A 13975-nucleotide genomic window follows, 5' to 3' on the forward strand; every position below is an offset into this window, starting at 1 on the left:
ACTTGTTCCAGTGTGCTCAACATCTCCACCCACACAATAGCTGGTGGGGTAGTTGTGTATGAACACACATGCATACAATAAGTACACACACACAAAGATACAAATCCAATCTCACATCACAAATTTAGAAACACAGTTTGCTGTTTCTTCATGGGAACACTTTGTAACAGGCTAAATATTTTTCATCCTACTTCTCATTTTCCTCCTCTTCGTCCTCCTCCACTACTTCGTCTACCTTTCTTGCTTGGCTATTTCTACTTTTTTCAGTTCCCATGTACAGTGTGATTTTTATTCTTTGCCTTACAAGAACTGCAGGTCTTCTGTAAGATGTTACCAATGGATGACAGCAAGCTGACTGTGCAGCATGTGCACTTGTGAAGGAGGGCACTGTACTATACTGTACTGTAGATGCTCTGCAAAATAGTCGAGCATTTGAGACAGAGGATATAAAGAAAATCTGTGCTCAAGAACAGTGCATTTAGCTAAATGCTAATATCAGCATGCTAGCATACTCACATTAGTGACATGCAAAGTTAACATTGTAAAGTTTAGCAGGTATAATGTTAACCATGCTCACTGTCTTAGTTTAGCATGTGTACTAAGGCTGATGGGAATCTGTTTCATGGGTATTTGAAAGTTAACAATTGACTAAAAATGACCAGGTGGTGGTCGATGCCTTTGTTATACATGGTCAAGTGGAAAAGAAGTGAAATCTAGCTACTACTGTTTGTTTATTCTCCCTTTTTATTTATCTCCAATTTCCTTGAAAAAGCTGTACTACAATCAAATACATAGCAATTGCTTATAAAACAAAACATATATCCATTTTATTATTTTAAGAATTTGTTATTCTGCTCTTCTTAAAAGAGAACAGATTCTCCAATAAATAATTTCACTGCTCAGCTCTATTAAACAAATAATACAAGGGGAAAAAGAAGAAAGGCAAAAAATAGCTAAAGTGGTTCCTACAGCATTAAATCAGAGGTGGATGCAGATTTGATGGCTAAAGGGTGACCTCTTTGATTGCTGCCAATCTATGGGAGTCTAGCAAAAGACTATGAGCCGGGGGAGGCACATATCCAGAGAGCCCTGCTTCCATTAAAGTAATTAGAGGGTAATCAGGATGGGGACACTGCTTTCCCCCCTCGTGCCAGCCCTCACACAGACCTGTTGCTAGGAAACCCAACAGAGGGCCCGTGGAAGGACTATCAAAAACAAACCAGCCTTGTGCCTGATAACACATTTCCTGCATCATGGAAGGTATCACTGAATGGCAAATAAAGATGTGATGGAGCACTTGTAAGACTGAAAGACTAGGCTGGGGCTGTGAAAAGGAGTGCAAATAGCTTTCCACCTTAGGTAGGAAATTGGTTTTGAGGGCCGAGAAATGACATGGAATTTATCATATTGTTTTATATTATATGTATCCATTTCAGTAAGGCAGGTTAAGAACGTAGGACGAAGCTGTGACTAGGCTGTGATACATGTTACGCTTTCTTTTTACCTCCATAGGAGTATTATCAGTGTTATTGTATATGGTGCCAAACCGAGTCTCACAGCTGTTTGTGAAACAGTCCTGAAATTTAATCTATAGATTTTGTACATGGACACAAACTTGATAGAAAGAAAAATGTTAAAGATATCATCAATAGAAAACGACTTCTGGATGGTGGGTAATCTGGACCGGACTGTAGCGGAGCATTGACGGTACTGATAAAATCAAAATATAGAAAGGATAAAACGTTTAGGAATATAGTGGTTATCATTAAAAAATAAATATCAACATACTTCCATATAGATACTTTTAAATGAAAGAAATTAGTTTAAAAGTCATGCTGAGTGAAAAAAATGGGAAATATGTTTCTATGTACACGAATCTTTAGATTAAATGTGACTATTTTACAAATTGCTGTGAGACTGGGTTGACGATGCCCAGTGTATATCCATCCCAGTAATGATGGAGCAGCAGGTAATTGTAAAAGAAGAGGGGAACGCATGGGTTAATTATCACACATAATTTCTTGATCACAAATCTTTTCATTCCCTCTGCCAGTCTCTTTCTGACAAACACACTCTACCTCACTCTATTTGACACTCTTTATTTGCCTCCCTCTTGATCCGCTCTCTCTCTCTCTCAAACTCACACTAATTATTATACATTTGCTTTCCTAATTGCTGATTCTCTTGTCTTTGTGAATTCCCCCATGGATGCAGAGATCCTGTAGGCCTGGATGGCAACTAGTTGTACTGAGACCTCAGTGGTGCAGAGTGAAACCAGGGAGAAAGAGGAAAGACAGACGGCAGAGGAGTTACAGCACAGAGGGTGCAATGAAGCCAACTGTATCCTGGAGAAAATGAAGAATGTGATGTTTTCGTCAAGGTATGATTCACTCGATCAGCTGCTGCTATCATGGCAATGATGTCTCGCAACACAAAACTCTAAAGTCATTCAGTTGTTGTAGTTGTATGTTATGTCGACTGGTTAAAAAGGATCCCTTATGACTTTCTCTATCAGGAGGGACAACTAGCCACAGCACACTAGCTAACACAACAACAGGGTACTTTTTGGGGCCTGGACAAGGTGACACGCACTCATGCATTACAGACATACATAAAATAATCCTAACCTTGGATTCACTGTCCATGAGTCATATTATCACTCTCATGGCTCCTCTTTGCATAATATATGGTACTCAAAGGATCGTAGTCGTACACCCACTCAGTGCCCCTGAAGAGTTCTCTGCAGCTGCCCATGACTTGGATTGGTGCTTCAGTGATCTTCATGCAGCAGCAGTAGGCAGTTTTGTATAATGATCCATAGACTCTGGATCTTCCCGCAATGTAAAGTCACACGTCATGAACGATAAGCAATAACCAAGATAAGTGGGCCTCTGCATCCTTTTGCTGAAATATTGGCTTTAATGGAACGTCTCTTTGTGTGTGTGGTCATGAGTCCAAAGATTGCAATTGGATTTCTGATGTCAGTGTGCAGACCTTTTTTCACTCCTATGTGCTGGTCTATGTGTAGGCAGGATCTGTACACGTCCCTCTGTGGATGTGACACTGCTGAAGCATTTTCTCTGCAGAGAGCACATTTTTTTCTCTTTTTTTCCTTCTCATACTGATAGGGTGCTGTCAGAATTACTGATACATATGCTGCTGACTAGCAACTACCAGGGCAGCAACCGGAATGTGTGCAGGCAGAAATGTGCTTTGTGTGGTAAATTTCATAAATGATATGAGGCAGTATTACCCACAATCCCTCACCTTTTGACAATGCATTTAATCCTACTGTCACTGTTGAATGCTGACAAAAAACCCCAGAGTACAGAAAGAATACCGGTAGAATATATTTTAAAGTGTTGCTATATCTCATCTTATAACAATAAAATGAATGCTGATATTTTGTTATATTTGTCAACATTGTGGTGCACAGTGTTGCAACACAGTGTTGCAAACTGTGGTAAAAACCCCAACTAAGATAAATTATTCCAAATGCACTGTGTCCAAAGAATACACCTAAAACCAGAATAATATTGACATATCCCACATGTCTTAATCAGAAAATGCTACATTTGGAATAAGGTCTAATTGGGAATATCAAAATGGAATATGCTGTTTACATGACAAGTATCAAATATGGAGTATTTTCATATTTGGAATAAGAGTGTAATATTGGGGTGCATGTACGTTTAGTCAGTGATATAAATAGGGTGGATGAAATGTGAATCATCTGTCACTATAAAGAAATAAAATTCAACTAAAATTCAAGATCTGAACGTTTATTTTACAGGACTGTTGTATTAGACTGTATTAGTTTTAGCTAGGTGTACCTGTACTGGCTGTATACCAGCACCTGAGTATATGTGTGTTATCCAGTTCTTGTTGGATATAAGGGGGGCAGGGAGGATAACATGTGAGGCGTCCTTCTCACACTGTAAACACCATTCACCATGTCTAAGCATCTGAAATGATGCTCATTATCCACCCCTAATTAAACATGTCACATACCTGCTGAACAAAATAGGTGAAGTCCTGTCAAAAGTGATAGTATGCAGCTGCGTATGAGTGTATGTTTGTTCGCAGGGTATTGTCGTGTGTGCATGTACGTCTGTGTGTATACCAGGAGAGTGTGGGTGCATGTATCCTGCCCCTCATGACTAATCTGACAGTCACACTTGTCCACCTGGTTCTTCCTTTATTATCACTGCAGACAGCTCAGCGCCTCACCTTGTTCCCTCGTCTACTTCATCTCTTGCATGTCTGGTTCTCAACAGGAAGGTAATATACTCACCTCCAGATACCAATACTTTAAAAAATATTGCACCACAGAAAACTAGGGGGCAGGGAAACCATGCAGTATGCAGGGTCCAGGTGTAGAGGCATAGGCGCCTGAGAAGTGGAGCAAATGCATCCACGTTATTCAATCATGGGGAGCAAAGTCAATGTTTTGCTACACAATGTCTTATCTTTTGAAAAATAAACCTACCATCATGCAGTCCCCGCAACAGACATCCTACCTGATTTGATTTTAGTAATTTACCCAAAATTTATTTTAGCTTTAGTCAAATTTTATTTTATTTTTGTTAGTTTTTGTGATGCATTTCCACTCTGCTTTAACACAGCAGAGTGAGTCAGGAAATCTCAGTTGTCATTTCCAAACCCCGACTGTTTGAACAGAGCCACTCACTCTCCATTGTTCCTGCTAGCATTATCACAACTACCTGTGCTCTCCACTGCAGAGCATTTGATCATCCAGAAGCTGGATATTCACTCACATGTTCACTAAAATACTGTTGACTGTTTGGCTTGAGGGACATGCCGCCCCACACCATCACACTGGCTCCCCCAAGGAAGGCAGAGAAGATTTGGCAAATTTTTCATGCTATGTTTATATTCATGTTTATCCAAAATGAAGACAAAAAAAAATTAGATAGTTGACTGCCAAGATTAATCCTATAATTTACTCATTCCTTTAAATAGCAACATGAGAGATGGATGACTGTTAGTAACCTTAATGTTACATCTAAAGCCCTTGATCTTACCTTTTTATAAAAAAGGTAAAATAATGTCAAAGAAATGTACTTAACTCTATGCCTACACCCCATGACCCTTTAGAGGATAAGTGGTATGTAAAATGAATGAATGTGTGGCTACACTGCCTCTTATTAATAGTAGTGCAACCGTTCAAGTGGCTAAAACAGTAATTAATTCATTTGTCCATTTGTGTGTCTTTTACATTATCATTTAGTGTTTATTCACTGACAAAAAATGTACTGCCTCTTGTTGTAGTTCTCATTTTCAAAGGTTCCTTTTTTAAAATTTAGCTGTAGTCTTGTTTTCATTTAAATTTTCATTGATAAAAATTTCCACTGCAGGTAAGAAACTAGAATTTTTACAGTAAATGAAAGTTGGGTTTTTGTGGTTTTGTGTAGGGTGGCAGACATTCAGAGTCTTATCTCTGTTCCATCTTGAACCAGTAAGAGATGAGGTCATGACCCCCGCAGAGCTCTGACCACACAGGAAGAGATACATATGATAAGAATATGATGAGCTTTGTGTTTGAGTGCTTGTATTAGTGTGTTTGTCAGTCTGTGTGCCTTCTCACACATTCCAGTAATGTTTGTCATTAAGTTCACCAACAACATCTTACTCTCATCCTCCCATGGGAACTCTTTCTTTTTCTGTTGGGAGAATCTTTAAAGAGACCTGATTTCTTTTTTCATTTCTTTCTTTTATTTAGAGAGTGTCTGCCTGTTTCAAAGGAAAAGAGGAATGCAGAAGCCTACAATATGTTCAGGGCTTCACTACTGTTGCTGCTGAGGAGATCTAACAGAGAACAGAGCTTAGAAGGAAAAAAAGGTGAATCCATTGATTAATTAGACTCACGAGCCGATGTATGCACTCATAAATACACTGTGAGTGAATATGAGTATGAATATGTATAGTAATGAATGCTTCAATGTGAGCAAATACAAACCGTAAGAAACACAAAAACAATGCTGTGCACACACTCAAGCAGGTTTTCAGGAGCCAAGATGTATAATATGAGGCATTTACATACATGTTGTGTGTGTGTGTACTGTAGACCAGATGGACAACCGAACTGCTCTGTGGCCTCATGTAAGACATCTACAGGGTGAGGTAACCCTAGCGAAGCTGATAGGCTCCACTGACTCTGATTACTTTCTTGTGTATGTGTTTGTGTGTGTGTGTGGATGTGGATGTGTGCATTTTGCAGGTAAAGTCAGATGAGGTAATGTCATACTCCATTATTCTCAGATAGCCCTAATCCTGTAGGTGTGTGCCTGTGCGTGCATGTTAGCATGGTTGGTCTCTAGGGAGAGCCTATCAGGATGGACTGGGGTTTGATGACTACTGAAAGGTAGGTTGGGGAGGAAGAAAGTTTAGGCTACATCTTTCTCTAAAGGTCTCTGTCACATTAGAGAGTCTCCACTGTCTTCCTGGTCTGTAAAGGTAAACTTTATTACAATGAACTATCATGCTGTACTGACGTCCAAAAGCAAGAGTCACATTTAGTAAGAGACAGAGAGCAATATTTTTGTCTGCTTCTGCTACAGGTGAAACCAATAGAAATGTGACTTTTAAAATCTACATGAGCTACTGTTTGTTATTTTTGTGTAAGGTGTTATAATATATGATAGTATGTTTGTGCAATTCTCTTGTAAAAACTTATCATAAGTACTTCATACAGAGGGTCGACAAATAAATAAAAGAACCACTTGACAATACAATGCAAAGCAATAAATTAGCCTTTAAATAAATAAATAATCTGTGAGACATATAAGTATTTTCATAGACAGAGAGAGAGATGAAGAGGAGATTGGGTTGAAATCCAGTGGAATCGGATTGAATGAAAGAGAATCCGATAGGATAGAATTAGAAATGATGGGATAGGTTTGGACTGGATCAGTTACTACTAAGAAAGGGGAAAAGAAAAAATGGAATGTATCAGATTGGATCAGATAGGTTAGGATATAATTGGATGGGATGGGATCCAACCAGATAGGATAAGACTGGATTAGACAGGACTAGACAGGGCAGGAAAGGAAAGGGTTGGATCAGAAAGGATCGGTTTGGATAGGATGGGATAGGATAGGAAATGATAGGGTTGGATAGCATAGGATCAGATAGGATTGAACTGAATAGGATAGGATTAGATTTAATTTGATCCTGAAGCAAACTAGAATATGATCTGATTGGATCAGATCAGATAGGATAGGATCGGATCCTATTACATCAGATTGACTCAGACAGGATAGAATCTCATAGGATCTGATTTGATTTGATTCTGTCATAAACACATTTATCCAAATTCGATCAAAAAGAAAGGGTGTGAAAAGAAAAAGAAAGATTCCAGAAACAAAGCAGGTGTGCATGATGAGATTTCATACAGGTTCACTCATGCGCATGTGCGTATTTCAATACACCAGATTGTTCAGAACAGCATATAGACAGTCTAGATATGAGTCATTCTTCACACCTGGTTCAATGTGACAGATGCTCTAACTCTTTCAGGAGTGATCAAGGACCTGTAATCATTACTAATAAAGACACGAAAACAGATTATTATACACCAGCGATTCTAATAATTGACTCACGCTGGATGATGTCAGTGTCTCCGTAGGGAAACTAGCTGAAGGATGATGTCATGGGCTAAAGCTAATTATGTCCAAGGCTCCACATTGGTGTCTGGGAGCCTGATTGGATTGGCGACATGCACAATGGATGATGTCATCCATCTCACTTGGCACTGGCCCAATTGTGCCATGGGCACTGCCTGTGTGAATGATGAACTGCACTAATAGTAACACTGTTGTTATTCAGTAACTCTCACTGAGCTGATGCCTAGTGACAAGAGAAAGCCCAACAGAGAAAAGAAAGGGGATGGCAAAACAAAATGAGAGCTTGAAAAGTAGTTCCCTGCAGGCTGTTTCGGACCTAGATGGGTTTAAATAAAAACCTCCTACCTTTGAAAGGGCAGTCAGCCAGAACACGATGCTTAAGAACCCTGCACGACTGAGAGGAAGAATGTAATGATTGTGAATCACAGACAGGCCCTCACAGGCACTGGCATGCTTTTTATGTCAGCTAACACTCCAGCCAGAGAATAGTGTGCAAGATTGGTGTTGAGCAGAGTGCAATAGACTATGAGACACTGCAGTTATAAACATAAAAAAACACTCACTGTACATTGTTTGTCTGTACCACTGTCATTTGTCATGGGAAGTGTAGGATTGACTGAGTCTCACCTACCCCTCCTCTCTCTCTTGCTCGCTCACCAATCTGAGGTGACAGAGATGGAGATGGAGCGTTTCGGCAGAAAAATCCCATCTGTCACCGTGGCAACGGGAGAGGTGGGAGGGATATTATCCATTGGAGACAGAGCACAGGCCTGTCAATCACACTGCCTCCTGGAGCCTCTGGTTGGGAAGTAAGAGGATGGAGAGAGGATCAATAAGAAGGTAAGGGCAGACAGGAGGAGGAAGTGTATAGAGACAGAATGTGGACATTAGAGAGATTAAATGGCGAGTGATACTGAACTAAAGATGAGTTTTTTACTCATTTATTGTCAGCCCTCCGTTGATTAATGCATTCAATATTCAAAGTTCAGAGAGTACATTACTCTCCGTGTCTTGCAGGATCTTCTTCAGTCCCATCTACTGACAAGCTTGTCAATCCATCATTGTAAAACTGAGCAGTGTCCAGGTTTGAGACAGAAATAACATCCTTTCAACTAATGTCTTCAAAAACTGGTCAGAGGTTCCTGGATAGAGTTCAGATCAAAGCTCTCAGTCATAGTGAAGCCGTCAAAAATAAAAGCTCTTAAAGTTAATTTTGTGCATAACTACATCTAATAAGGGCAGTTTAAGCAGCACGTACAGGAAATTAAGAACTTCAAATGCTTCCCAAAATTTTGCTTTTTAAATAATGTCAACTAAGTGTGACAAGTTATAATTAAATTAAGTGCTACTTTGATTCTGGTTAATATAGAAAGTTAAAGAAAATTAACAGAAAGGTATAAAAATACTACTTTCTTTTTCTCAGTAAAAAAAAGAAGCTTTTGGTTAGAAAAAACAGATAGAAAGTCAGATGGAAAGAAGAAATGTGTTACAAAGTGATTGAGTGTGCTGAAGAAAGGCAAATAAGAAAGCCAAAGGTAATCAGTATCAGCCATTATTCTAATATAAAGAGTTAAGCAGAAAACCAGTAAAAGAAAGAAGGAAAACGTCTGTCACATAGTGAGGTGTGAATAAGTGAATAACCACATTCCCCACTGAGATTCAGATATGCATGAGGCTGTTAACTGCACTCCCTCTTTTGCAGACCTCTATTAATCATCAGGAAATACCCCTTCATGTTCTTAATATATATCGACCACACAGACTTCCATTACTAATGAAAGACTTTGGATATAAATGGCTACAGTTGGCGATCAAGCAAAGGTCACAAGGAACAAAGGAACCAGTGGAGAAATTGATGATTTTTAAAAAATTCTGATTAATCTATTCAATCTAAATAAATCTAATAACAGCAGTGCTGCATTCTTTATTATTCAACCTTTATTATCTATCTTTCTCTTACTTACTTTGAGTACTGTATGTGATTAAAATAACTGTAAATTAGTCAGTCTAAACAGGTAAATACTTGTATTAGGCAACTCTGAATAATCTCATTTTATCTGATGTTGTAATATTTTGTAAGAACTGCCACTGAGATATGCAGCCAGTGTGTACAGTGTTCACTTTAAAGCCTTAGGAGATACATAATGTCAGGACCAATGCTGTCAACATGGACTGCCAGAGTTCCACAGTGACCTTGCATGAACCAGTCAGTCCTGTATCCTTTCTCTCTGTCTCAGTGTCAACATAACACATGTCAGAAACTGTCAGGCACAACCATGTCAGAGCAGCTCAAATGAAACACGCTCATGCCCTGAAATCATTGAATGCATAAGGAAAATACAGATGATTCATGAGGCTGTTTGACAAACGATACTACACATCTTCTCCCGTTAGTCCTGCTAAATAATGCAGCTGACATGAATCAGTGCTGTTTGCGCATCTGTGTCTTTGATGAGGAGCTCTGACATCAACAGATACAACAAATAATCATCCTCAAACAACTGAGTGACATTGTAACCCCAACCTCGATGAGTGTAATATTTGTGAATGTCTCCACACTTAAAGTGTTTTGGTAGAACTTTATTTATTACTAGATTCAAAGATTTATAATTATTGCTCACTGTAGTGTCTAGGAGAACAAATCTGTAAAGAGCACATTTCCCTTTATGTGGTCGTGTAATCCCCTGTACCCTGCTGATCCCAGAACCACAGGGAGTGTGGCAGAGACCTCTAGCCCATCAGAGGAGTTCTGTCATGGGCACACTAAATACAGACAGACCCCTTCACCCCAGGAGTCCCGCAGCAAACATGAGAGGGATTATGATCGCTGCTGGGAAACTCAGCATGTGATTGACGTTCAGGCACATGCTATACATGACGATAACGTCATTAATTACATCTTCCTCTTTGACGGAAGGGCAGGAGTGAGTGATGTGTGTGGGTGGATGAGTCTGTGAATACATGCTTGTCATCACTGTCTCCTCTGGTTGATAATGACAGGTGGCAGCTTGCGCAGGTGAGGAAAGAAAACTCAGATGATGAAGCTTCCTCACACACCCCCACAGACACTATATGGAAGGTTTATAGGAACTTTCAGATGATGTATGACAGCGTCTGGCAGCAGTAAACTAGACGGTGTCTTCAGACATTGATCAAAAGCTCTTCTAAACATACATTGACTCTCTCCGTAGAATTCAGTAAACATGACTTTATTTATTTCCTACATGTGTCAAAGTTAGCATTTTATATAATCTGTAGCCACAAATAATTAGGTTTGGCTAAGGTAAAGCAATTCAAATGAGACAGACGTGGGTGTATCTGTTGTTAAATACCATCTCTGGTTCTTTCCATAGCTCCTTTGCAGTCTGCTTTTGCAATTATTCTGTAGGGCTAACACAACACCGTCTGAATTACCATCAATTCATCACCCGATTGCACAGGTGCAGTTATTCACACAGTGTATAAAAATACACAGTGTGCCCCACAGGGAAAGGTTTTGGCAATTTTCTCATGTTCCTTCTGTACAACATGCAATGATCCTGTTTTTAGTTTTCACACATATAGTATAAGGTAGATTGTTTCTCTCTCCTTACTGACAGAGTGAACATAAATTTCTAAGACACACACAAAAAAATAAATAAAGTGATGCCCCAGAAACCAAATATAACCCAGATTTAAAAGATGTCACTTGATGGGAGTTAAGTTTAGTATATCAAGTTTTGAAACAGCAGCTAACACTGCTTACTTTCATTTACTCTGTATCTACGTAAACACTTAGGTTTGGAGATTTTGGAGGTTTGGAGCTCTGAATAACATTTACAATTTGTAACCCAAAGTTTCCTTTGTACTTCTGCATAATCAAGAATTCATTTAAAGGAGGCAACTGATGCTACAATTGGAGTTTGGCAATGATTGGATAACTGAAACACTAGTTTAATAATTGGGGAACATACATGTATAACATATAACACTTTCTCTGATGGCAAATGCACCTGATTACCGCTGAATCATATCACATTGTAGAGTCATGTATACCTGTATCATTGAGTCCAGTGACTGTGCTGACCCTCTTTGTTTTAGCCAGGAACAAAGTATTCTGGGTCTGGGTTGTGGGTCTCTCAGGCCTTATTATTGTGTTAGTCCTCACAACTAGTCCTCATGATTCGTCTGCCAGAGGGGGGGGCCCACAGCCTGGAGTGTCAGATAACCCTCTCTTTACTCCTCAACCATCACAAAAGAGCGCTCCCTTTTTTGTCACCTCATCCAGTTTATCCCTCTCTCTTTTGAAAGGGGGGACACGGGACGGGTGGCATACAGACCGAGCCATTCGCCCGAGGAGACAGAGAGGCGCCTAGAGGAAATGAGGGTGGCAGCCTGGACTAAGATCTGCATGGCAGTAACAACACTTTGGCCAGCTTGCACTCTTCACAAGTAGCAGTGCACCAACGAATGAAAGACAGCAAAGGTCTCTCAGCTCACAGCATCCAGGAATCCGTCCTCTGAAGTCTTTGAATTGGTTCAAGGACATCACTTTGAGTTCCCTATTCATGTTTCTCAATCTATCTCTCCCCTGAATGCCTCTTCTCTTTTCTTTCTTTCTTCCCACTCTGGCAAATAGTTGTCTGTCCATCCTGTTGTGCACAGAGGAACTTCAGCTGAACATCCTCATGTTACATCATAGGTCCTCCTCCTTGAATGAGACAACCTGTTTTATTACATACAGGAGGATTAACAGGGCCTAAGTGCGCAGCACAGTGAATATGCAGCATTAGACTGGAAACCTATTTGTTTAGTAAAACTTATAGCCTCATTTAGAAGTGATTTATATTTGTAACAGATGCAAATGTAATTTCATGTTGTTTTGGTACATTTTCAGCAGCATAAATAATGAGTACGCTCTTGGCAAGACATGTTGGGCCCTGCAGGAGAGCCAAAGAAACAGGGTTGTTAGAGAAAGACAGAGGGGAAGAGGTGGGGAGGGGGTACAGACACAGAGAGGGAGCAGAAAAACTTAAGAGCAATTGGGAGTCAGGGAGACAGCAGAAGAAAGAGAGAGAACGAGAGAAAGTAAAAACTCTTTCCTCTGTGGAGAAAGATTTCTAGGCTTTGGGTCAATCAGTTAACATCAATGAGACACCTGCATTTGCAACAGCCAACATTTCTGCAAAGTCACCCCGACTCTCTAAAATGGCTTTAACATTGAGCCAATATCGAACACTGCAGTTTCTGTGAATAATATGCTTGGGAACACATAATTCTCACCTATACTGGCTGTTAGGGCTTGATTTGATCTGTGACTGTCAAGTTTATTAACAGCATGTCTCTGGGATGTTATTCCCTCATGCAGGCACCAAGCAACAGCTTTTGATAAAGGCGCAATGCGGGTGTTACATAGGTACTGCATGCAAATCATTTTGAAAAAAGGGAAAAATGGTTGGGGGAAAAAGCAAACACATTTTGAGACACTGTGAGTGTGAAAGCTGCTATCAGCATCCGTCACTGATACTGTTGCAACACCTTCAGTTTATAATATGAGGGAGGGAGCGGGGAGTCGAGGGGATGTGAAACATTTAAATGCGCCTCTATCTGCTTCCTCTGCTATTCTAGAAAAGCTGTAACAAGAGTCGTTCTCGCATGTGCAGAAGCACCACAACACAGCTCTGTTGTGTAATCATTAACTGAGGCTACTGTTCAAGTGACTACACGCACGCACGGGCAAGGAGGAACTAACCTAAGAGACTGATCAGAGAGGCAAAGTAAAGTGAATGAATGTCTGAAAAACACTGACAAACATACTCATACAGAAACACTCAATAAATCAAACATTTTTAAGTTCTCCATGTCCCATTGTTGTGCTTTGGTTTCTCACCCTTCTTTTGGCCTCAGTACAGTTAAAGTTAGGGAAAGATTATAGTTAAGAATTGGTTGCATTGGTATGAATGTTGACATTGGACTTAAATTCTGAGGTGCAGATGCACTGGTAAAAATTATGGCCAAACCTACAAAAATAAAACCCAAGATAGATTTTTTTAAGGTTAGAGTAACTCCCTGTGGAAGAGATTGAGCTCAAAACTGAAATAGCATGCATACATGTTCACACACAGCAGTACCCTCTGTACCTGTGCCTATTTGTGTGTGTGCGTGCTTGCGTTTGCGTGTGTGCGTGCGTATGTTTAAGAGAGAGAGTTTTATCTCTGCCCTCTGCTGCAAAGTCAGATGCGTTCTTTCCCTCATGCAGAAGGCCCAGCAGCAGGCATCAAAGCTCCAGGGACAGCAGTTCACACAGACCCTCGTGACTTGACAAGGACCTTTACCACTCTACATCTCAT

Source organism: Scomber scombrus, chromosome 9, assembly GCF_963691925.1.
Source record: "Scomber scombrus chromosome 9, fScoSco1.1, whole genome shotgun sequence".
NCBI lineage: Eukaryota > Metazoa > Chordata > Actinopteri > Scombriformes > Scombridae > Scomber > Scomber scombrus.